Raw genomic sequence first — 9,569 nt, 5'->3', positions numbered from 1 at the left:
TGTTCATTAGCAGGTAATTATTTTATATTCTTTAGTCTCGGGCACCTTGACAAAATCTCTCTCTAGATATTTTCAGTTCCTGCCCTAATATTTGAAATTATTTAATTAACTTTGCATGGAAATGTACATAAGACATGGGAAAGATCACATCAAATAAATTACTTTGTACTAGTGCATAAATAAAATAAGACCAGGTATGTACTATCCACAATTTGTATTGGAGAGGTCTGGGATTAAGTGTGTAATGAAGGATTTACTGGGGTTGGTTCTCTGATGAATTGCACCTTGCAAAATAGAGTGTTAAATGCTACTAAATCACTATGGTAATGACTCCTGCTTTGCACAGGTATAAATGATTATAAAAGGTACAGGGTAACAGAGAATCTAGCCTTCTATTTTCAGCCATAGAGTTGAGTGTTGGGCAGATATGGCAGTGATATTGTGCTCTGCCTCCTGTCTTGAGAGAATGCTAAACTATTTACAATTAATAATATCCCCTTCTCCCCCACACACCCACCCATCCACATCTGTGAACAATAACCAAAGACAGATTGAAAATATGGGTGGTGATTGTAAACAGACCTTTCAGGCTTAACGGACAGGGAGTATAATGGTCAACAAGAATGATTGATAGGATATTTGGGATATATTTGGATACCATCTTGTCCTGTATTTTAAAGACATCCCTTGTTTGATGCTGTAGTGAGGCTGTGTGGCTTCCCTCTGAGCCAGAGGGGGAGGAGCCATCCTCTCTATCTAAGTGGGCGGAGCTGGACCAACGGTGCCCATCCCACCAGAGTGGGTGGGTGGGTGCGTGGGACAGGAAGTATAAAAGGCAGGGCTTCCAGTTCATTTGGAGCTGGGATAGTAAGGGAGACAGATACATCTGGTATGCTCCAGGCAGCTGCCTTGGCCAACAAGCCCAGGGGCACTGCTGCTGGTCACCTACCCTGGGGAGAATGATGATGCCTTGTGGACCCAGGCTGCTGCCCTTGCTGACGAGCCCAAAAATGCCCTGCCTGCTGGGGAGCCTGCACTAGCAGTGGAACCACAGGAACTGCTGCTGCCACTTACCCTGGGGAGACCAGGCATGCCCTGTGGACCCAGGTACACCCTGAGGAGGGAGTAGGAAGTAGCCCAGGGATAGCTGGCTGATATTTGGCTGTGTAGGGACCTGAGCTCTGGTCAGTGTGTTCTGGCTGGATTCCCTGCTGACCCAGTGGTGGCGCACTCACCCACTGTTAGGGGCCTGGGCTGGGACATGGTGGAGTTGAGTGGGCTTGCATCCCCCTATTCCCCTGCCATCCTACCCTTGGGGTGACAACTCCCCCCACAAGAAACCTGAGCCCCTAGGTTGCTGAAGTGCTCAAACTCCTACCTGAGCCATAGACTACATACTTACGCTTCCTGTCTGAGGACCAGGGGTGACTGACTCTTTATTGGCTAATTCCCCCTGTCAGTAGATGGTGATTGAGTGAGGCAGTGTGGCCTCCCTCCAATCCAGAGGGGGAGGAGCGACTGGCACCCATTTACAGATGCCTAGTGTCCTGTGACCCATATGCTATCCTGCAGAGCACCATACACAATACCAACGAGAGCTGGTCAAAACTCAGAATTTCTGTTCAGGAGAAAATGACAACATTTTAAAGTTTCTTTTGTCCCAAATTGGAATGAAAAGTTTCATTTTCAAATTTACCACAAAACAAAATTTCTAAATATTTTGTCTTGGAAATCAAAATAACCTTTTTGAAATATTTCATTTCAACTTATCATTTTCACATTTATATTTTAAGAGTTGAAATATAATATTTTGAACAAATGGTTCTGACCTTATTAAAACTAACATTTTGATAATTTCCCTTTAAAAATTGGGATGAAATTGATGCATTCCCATGAACTATTTCAATTTTGTAGAATCAGCTTTTACTGATGAAAACTGTTTTGCCAGAAGATTTTCAACCAGTTCTAATACAAACATATAAGGTAAAACAATGAAGAAAGCTTTCTGGGGCTGGTATTCCTTAAAAATTAGTTTTGCCTTGAATTTTTCTATAGGGCTCTGTAGGGTTTCCTGCAAGTGTAGATGGTTGCTGTTGGATAGACACAGCACAGAGTGGATAGAATCAATAATCAAAACAACTGTATGTTAATTCCCCCAAACCAGCTTTTAATGCCAGACTGCAGCAGGACCTGGGACCTCTAACTTTGAAAGCATGAAGTACTACTGCTAGAGCTAAAAGACCCTCCAATGTTAGCCAGGTAGGCTCATCAACCTAACTGTATGGCCCAGTCACCATTAGAGTGGGACAAATTGTCACTCTCAGCAGGTTCATGTAAATAATGACAAGTGCATTGGATTTTTAAAATGCTATAATTTTTAATACTCTCTGATGTTGCTAGAAACATAGGTTAAGAAACATATTGTTTGTAACATATATTCTGAAATTGATAGTCTTTTTTTAAAAAATTTGCTGACAGAAAGGTATAGAGAAAGCAAGAAGAGATATACAATCTTATTTTAAAGTCTTTCCTAGTAAGTCTTATGATACACCACTTTCAAATATTTTGTGATAAAATTTAATTTTATATTTAGCACCCCCCAATTTCATTGAAAAAAGCTAAGAATCAGTGTTAACTTCTTCTGTGATAAATAAGAGTAAAATATATATTATCTTAGTCAATATTTAGCTCCTTAGGCATGATCCCAAATTACTTGGCTCAACTCAGAATTGGGGTAACAGAATGAGATTTAAGGGTTTGTGATATACAGGTGATCAGACTAGATGATTTAATAGTCCCTTCTGTCTTTAATCTCTGAGCATGTATGAACATGAGTCTAGTTTGCAGAGTGGAATTTATGATTTATAATTAATCTGAAACTGAGACCAATGGGCAAGCCTCCAAGGTTTTAAAGTGTTGAGTGTCCTTGATTCCCATTGTGGTCAGTGGTAGATGGGGGTTCTCAGGCCTTGCTTGATCATGCCGGTTCAATTAACAGTCTTCTCAAGTCATTTCACCTCAGTTTCCCAAACTGTAAAATGGGGTTGATAATACTTACATCATAAGTGATGGGAGGATTAGTGAGTTGATGAAAACCTGTTCCCATTGAAGACAATAGCAAAACTCTCCTGAATCTCAGTGGGGCCAGGATTCCATCCAATAGAAATCCTTCAAAGTTTAAGAGCTCTAACAATCAGTTTCTGTTGCCTTCATTTACTCCAAGTGGTACCTTACTCGGCAAGCATCCCCATTGATTACAGCAATTGAGTGCAGCAAGGTACTACTCAATGTGAATGAAGGTATCCGAATCTGGCCCTCATATATTTCTATATTATTTATTATTAGTTTAATATTTATTTTTGTGGTTTTTTTTTTTTAGTGACCATACAAGAAACAGAGACCGAAGTCTTCATAAGAAATATCTGGACTTCCTTTTATTATGACCAGCGCTTGTCTACACAGCTCTGGAATTTGGACTACGTGGGGTGTGGACTGCAGCATGCATGAGCATGCTTTGCTGTAACTCCCCTCTGTGGATGCTTCTGGTGCTGCTCCTCTTTCGGACAGAACTAAATTACCTTTTAGTTCGTGCAGTCCACATGGGGCAGCTATAGTGCAGCACACTAGTGCCTAATATTCTCAAGGAAAATAGATGGAAAAGAAAAAACCTTGTTGTTTACACCTCAGGAGGTAAATAATTGCTTTCAGAGTATTAACTTCAGCCAGAGAGGTAGTATTTGTTGGTGCTAAAAGGAGAAGTACACAAAGTTTTGTCTGAGTAAGGCGTTTAGAATCAAGTCTTATAAATATTAAAGGAAGTTACTATGGTACATTTCTTTTTGATATTACCAAAACCATTTGGTATGTAATAATGGGAGACTGATTCCCAGACATTATTCATAATAACTTCTTAGTTATTGATTGTCTTTGGATACAAAAGCAAAAAAAAAAAACAAAAAACCAACTTGCTCATCTCACTTACAGTAAATCATGTTCCTTCTGACAAGAAACTGCATCCATTAAAACATCAGCATAAATGTGAGCTTTCAGTATTGGTGATTGGCCAATAAGATGGCATCACTCCTGTATCAGACTGTCTCCTCTTCTTAAACAGAGCTTTTAAGAGCACTACTACTTCTGAGATCATACAAATTGTAATTAGAAAAAAGGCAATATTGCTAACCATGTGATTTTATATGATGTGCTCAGCAACAGAGAAATCAATACAACAATATAGATAAAGTAATAGAGAATGGTAAGAAACAACCACCATTCTAGGTGCTAAACATTCAGATATTTTGGGGCATTGTTTTGTTTCTCAGTTCTTCATTGCATATTTACTCGCTCACTCTGAATGCTTATTCTCTGGACATTCTCTGACCTCTCTTAGCTGACCAAAAGTGTCACTCTTGTTGTCTTGAGGACACACAACTGTTTCATTTCACTTGGCACTTCTCATATGATAAGAATCCATGAAATAGCACCCTCGTTTCCTGGTGTAAATTGAGCACAGAATGGTATCTTTAATGCTAAATTACCTCTTGTGCTATAGGTCCATGTCAAACTGTTATTTCATAATAGCCTGTTATGTGTGTGTTCCTTCTTAATTTAAAAAAAAACAAACACAAAAAAATAGAGAGGAAAAAAACAATTGACAAATCTTTTTCCACTTAAAACAAATTTGGCACAAGGAGTTTTCAGTTATAGTATATGCACAATCTATCTACTTCTCTGTCTATACACTCATACTGCATCCATCATTATAGTTTCAGAAGCACCTTAATCATAATCAGTAATTTGAAATTCTAGGTTATTAAAAATAACAGCATTTCAAATGAATGCATTTAAAAAAACACTGTTTATTATCCCAGATCATTAATAGGGTGAGTAGAAGTACATTTACAAGTAAATATGCATTAAAACAATATATTTTGATGATAATTTTTTCTTTTGCTTGCAAAATTCAGGGTTCTGTATTTCCTCCCCTACAGCTGCTGATAGATGAAGTGATGTAAGAAATGCAGCGACTTGCAAATTTAGGTGTTACTGATGCTATCATTTGTTATCAGAGAAACTCAGACCCCTGAATCCAAGGTTAAAATATAACTCACTTTACTCTGAAGTAAAATAACTATTCAACAGGCCAAATTCTGCTCTTGATTACCTAATATAAACCCAGAGGAAATTCAATGAGTCAATAGGATTACTCTGAGGGTAATTGATAGCTTTATCTGGCCTTTGACTTCCTTGGTTTTAGCAATCTTATTTATGCAATTATGCAGTGGCTGATGTGCATCTCTGTCAAGTGCTAGTCAGTGATGACAAATGGATTATTCAGTGATTTGTCAGTGTTTGCATTAGCTGTTCATACCCTTCCCCTGCCTTCGTCCAGCATTGCAATATGGCAGGGAGTCACCATGGCAGAGCTTGGTGGAGGTGAGTTAACATGGGGCATGCACGTTTTGCAGTTGGGCAAACAGACTTTTTATATTTGGGGGAACATATTTGATATCAGACTAAGTTTGATAGTCACTGTTTTGCATCCCTCTAGCAGTGATGTTTTATAGTGTGGTGTCCAATCAACAGACTGGGTTCAGAAATCAGGGCTTTATATGCGCCTCTGTTTCTCTGCAGACAACACTCCCTTGGAATCATTTTTTCTCATCAGATGAGTCCTGTGTTGTGTGCTTGGGAATGCCGACTGTGTGTCTCATTAATGACCTTGTATGTTCCACTCACTTTCAATGTCATCTGTGGATGTCATAGATCCAGTGGAAGCAAGCTTTGCACTAATGATGTTACACGGCCTGTTTTATGTTGAGATCTTTCAAGCACTTTGTGCCCGTATCGAGAGATCTTTTGAGAATTTTCCTGACAATGAGGCTGAACACCAGGAATAATTAGTCTTATGTCTCTGGAGTGGTTTGTTCTGCAATCTGCCCTGCATATGGACCTTATGAGTCATACCCTGCAGGTTTCTTTGTTGCACAGTGATATAATAAAAGATGTATCCAGGATATTTTCTGCTTATTTGACTGTTGGGAATCTGTGTGGCTGATAACCAGCTCATACACAGCACGTTTCTTCATAAGAAGGAAAAAGTGTACTGCATCCCTTTGCAGATTTGGATTTCATAGCAGTCAACAAGCTATCACAGCCTGAAGAAAGAACTCAAGGTCCAGATTATACCCAGAAAAATCCTTGCATCAAATCAATGTGAAAAATGTCTGCCTGGGTTTGTTTCAGTTCATATTCAAAACTCAGCACAGGTTATTCTCAAGGTTCATAGGTCTCTTTGAGGAAAACTGGGACCAATTTTGGGTAAATCTGGATTCAGCTCAAACAGACCAATTTATACCTTAGTTTTATGTTGAAACTGCAAATTTGTCAACTTAACCTGTCAAATGAGTTATCAATTCAGTGTTAAAATGTTAAATTTATCACTGGATCTGGAAAATATGGGCATTTATTAGGTGAATATAGTTGTGTGCTGATTGCTCCCCTTCAAGTGGTTGTGCACATATACATTCTCCTGTATATAGCTTCTTGAACTAGAGACTTTTGCCAGCAGCACCAGCAGGTAGTGCATGTGCCCCTGCTATCCTTGTGTGCTGAAGCAAGGGTATTAAGGGGCATGACCATTTCCTCCCTCTCAGTTCCTTTTTACTGCCCATGGTGAGAGTTGGAGTTCCCCATCACCCTTTGCTTAGCCAGCTTTCGGAAAGAGAATTTCTCTAATTTATATATAGTTAAAGCTAGTTTAATGTTAATATAGTCCAGTTAACTTAGATAATTAGTTTTCTTACTTGAGGATTTAACAAGCAAAAATCCCAAGGATTCAAGTCGAATGCCATATGCAGGGCTGTGATTCCCCCTTAAGGACAGGACCAAAAGCTACCTAATTTGCTTGGGCAAGAATGGCAATGAATGGCAAGAATGTGAGGCACAAATGTCCTATTTGTACTTCCGTTCCAATGAGGATGAAGAAGCAGAGGTATTTCTGCCTTACGGTACATCTCATCGAGAAGTCAATGTGTTCCTCTTCAGAACTGACCCTGACCACGTAAGACCGACAGCTCCTCCACAAGAAGCACCCCTCCAGCCACCCTGGCTTCTAAGCCCAAATTGCATGAAAACGCGGCTCGTCGTATACTCCTGTGGCTTCCTAGAAGTGTCCTAAACCAACTGTGTTCTCTGAGACCAACAGACTGCCGAAGTCTCATGCATTGCTCCACAGGAGAGCTTCTAAAAAGTCCTCTGGTGCTAAGCTGAAGTCTGGTTGCAAACACCGTTCCTCAATATCCCCATTTGAGGTAGCACTGAGACTGGTGCCTTCACCATTACCAGCCACATCTTTGTCTTTGACACTGTCTACTATAGTACCATTGGCAGTGATGATGGAACACTTGCCTCTGATTTTTGATGCCGTCAACACTGTGTGCTTTCCTTGCAGCGAAGGACTTTTTGTGTCTCCCTCTGCTGGACTCTTGTTTACTACATTGTCTGGCACCTATTCCACTAGCCTCGACTGTGTGGGCTCCATTGATGGTGTTTCTTATTGTGGCACTTTCAGTTCCTCCTGCATCTTCTGTGCAGCTCTCAACAGTCTCTCTGCCAGCACCGTCAGCACTGATCCTTCCTTCTGCCTTCTGACTGCCTCACCTGCTGCCACCGGCTCAGTTACATACATCTCACAAGACAGTTTTGCTTCAGGAAGTAGTCTCTTTTGGAATTGGGAGCAATAGAGGAGCATTACCAATGCACAGGAGAGGGTTTCTATTCCCTGTACTTCCTGATGATCAAGAAGAGAGGTGGTCAACCCATCCTGAACCTACAAGAGCTGACCTGATTTATCAAAAAAGGCAAGTTCAGGATAGCCACACTTGCTTCTATTATCCCTACCATGGAAATTGCTATGCTCTCTGGATTTGCAGAAGGCTTACTTTCATGTGGTGATATACCCTGGCCCCTGAACGTATCTTCAGTTCATGAAAGGCAATAAGGACTACCAGTACACAATGCTTCTCTTTGTTTTATATTTGGCTCCAATGGTGTTCACCAAATGCATAACAGTGACAGTGGCACATTTGCACTGCCTAGGCATCAAAATATTTCTTTACCTGGATGATTAGCTAGTTTGGGGAGGATCAGGCATCACGTTGAAAACAGCATCTTGTCACCCAGACATCTGTTCTCTCATTGAGGACTAAAATTAAATGTAGAGAAATCAACATTATAACTGACACAGAGAATAAGTTTCATAGAAGCAAGTCTCAGTGCCACAGCCACCATGACTTTTCTCCTGGTGGACAGCTTTCAGTCCATAGTCTCCTTGTTCAGAAGCCTAAAGTCCAGCTCTAGGAAAACAGTGTATTCATGTTTACAGCTACTGGGACCCATGACCTCATGCATGTATGTGACTCAGCATGCCAGACTTCCCTTCAGATATCTGCAGGCCTAGATTCACTTGGTATATCATGCAAGCAGACATTCACTGGACAGCTGAAGAGCTGGCTGAGGAGCTCACTGGACTAAAAGTTGATTTTCAATAAGTCCTGGAGCACTGGGGAAATTTCAAAAGACTGGAAAGAAAGCTAATGTTGTGCCAGTTTTTAAAAAGGGTAAGCGGGATGACCCAGTTAACCATAGGCCTGTAATCCTGACATCGATCCCAGGCATGATAATGGAGTGCCTGATATGGGACTTAATTAATAAAGAAATAAGGGAGGGTTATGTAACTAATGCAAATCAACATGGGTTTATGGAAAATAGATCTTTTCAAACTAACTTTATATCTGTTTTTTGATGAGATAGTCAAACATGCAGGACCAATTCCTTTTTCTAAGGAGGGGTGACTTATAGTCCTTCCTGCCACACACTTAAGAACATATTTCCAGCACATCTTTATAAGGTTTCATATATCACCTGTACATACACCCTTCAATGATATTAATGACTAGCGTGTTACTGGCTCACACATGATACCTTCCGTGACACCTTTTAGATACAGATTCTGACAGCAGTGAGTTTGAGTCTTTTCAGCTGCGACTCACTGCTACATACATGGGAGCCCCTTGCCTTCTGGCACTGAGGTGCTCTTAGGATCACGGGCATCTAAGTCCAGTTGACTTTCGATGGAACTTAGGGGCCTAAATCAATTAGATGCTTTTGAATTTTTTATTATAGGCTCTCATTTAATAGTTTTTAAAGCCATAAGGGACTACTAGATCATCTAGTCTGACTTTCTGTATAACACAGGCTATGAAATTTCACCATGTTATCTCTGTGTTGAGCCCAATCACATATTTGATGAAAGCACATTATTCAGAAAGGGAGCATCAATTATGCATATTTCTGATTGGGCCCATATTGAATGTAATCAGGTAATAATCACTGGTCCCTAGGGAACCAGCAGCTTCCAGTTCAGTCATTAATTAATCTTAATCCATAGAGGTGTAGTATAAATTGGTTAGTATCATGTTGGGTACAACATCATTTATGTTAAAAAATTGTCATTTATAATATTTAGAAACTCCCCCTTCTCTGCATTTTAGCCTGTCTATGTGAGT

At 40.2% G+C, this 9,569-nt stretch overlaps 1 long non-coding RNA gene across 1 annotated transcript; it reads left to right on the top strand.

Moving 5' to 3' along the window:
* The first annotated feature begins 835 nt into the window (after window positions 1–835).
* LOC137150841 (uncharacterized) lies at window positions 836–4,621 on the top strand. Its single transcript, XR_010919091.1, has 3 exons — window positions 836–1,107; window positions 2,165–2,259; window positions 3,380–4,621. It is a non-coding gene; the product is annotated as an uncharacterized lncRNA (long non-coding RNA).
* Window positions 4,622–9,569: the final 4,948 nt, after the last annotated feature.

Source organism: Emydura macquarii, unplaced genomic scaffold, assembly GCF_026122565.2.
Source record: "Emydura macquarii macquarii isolate MOO-44397 ecotype Brisbane River unplaced genomic scaffold, CSIRO-AGI_Emac_v2 contig_1027, whole genome shotgun sequence".
Classification (NCBI taxonomy): Eukaryota; Metazoa; Chordata; order Testudines; family Chelidae; genus Emydura; species Emydura macquarii.
Note: the sequence above shows the minus strand (reverse complement) of the source record. Positions and strands in the feature narration are given on the sequence as shown.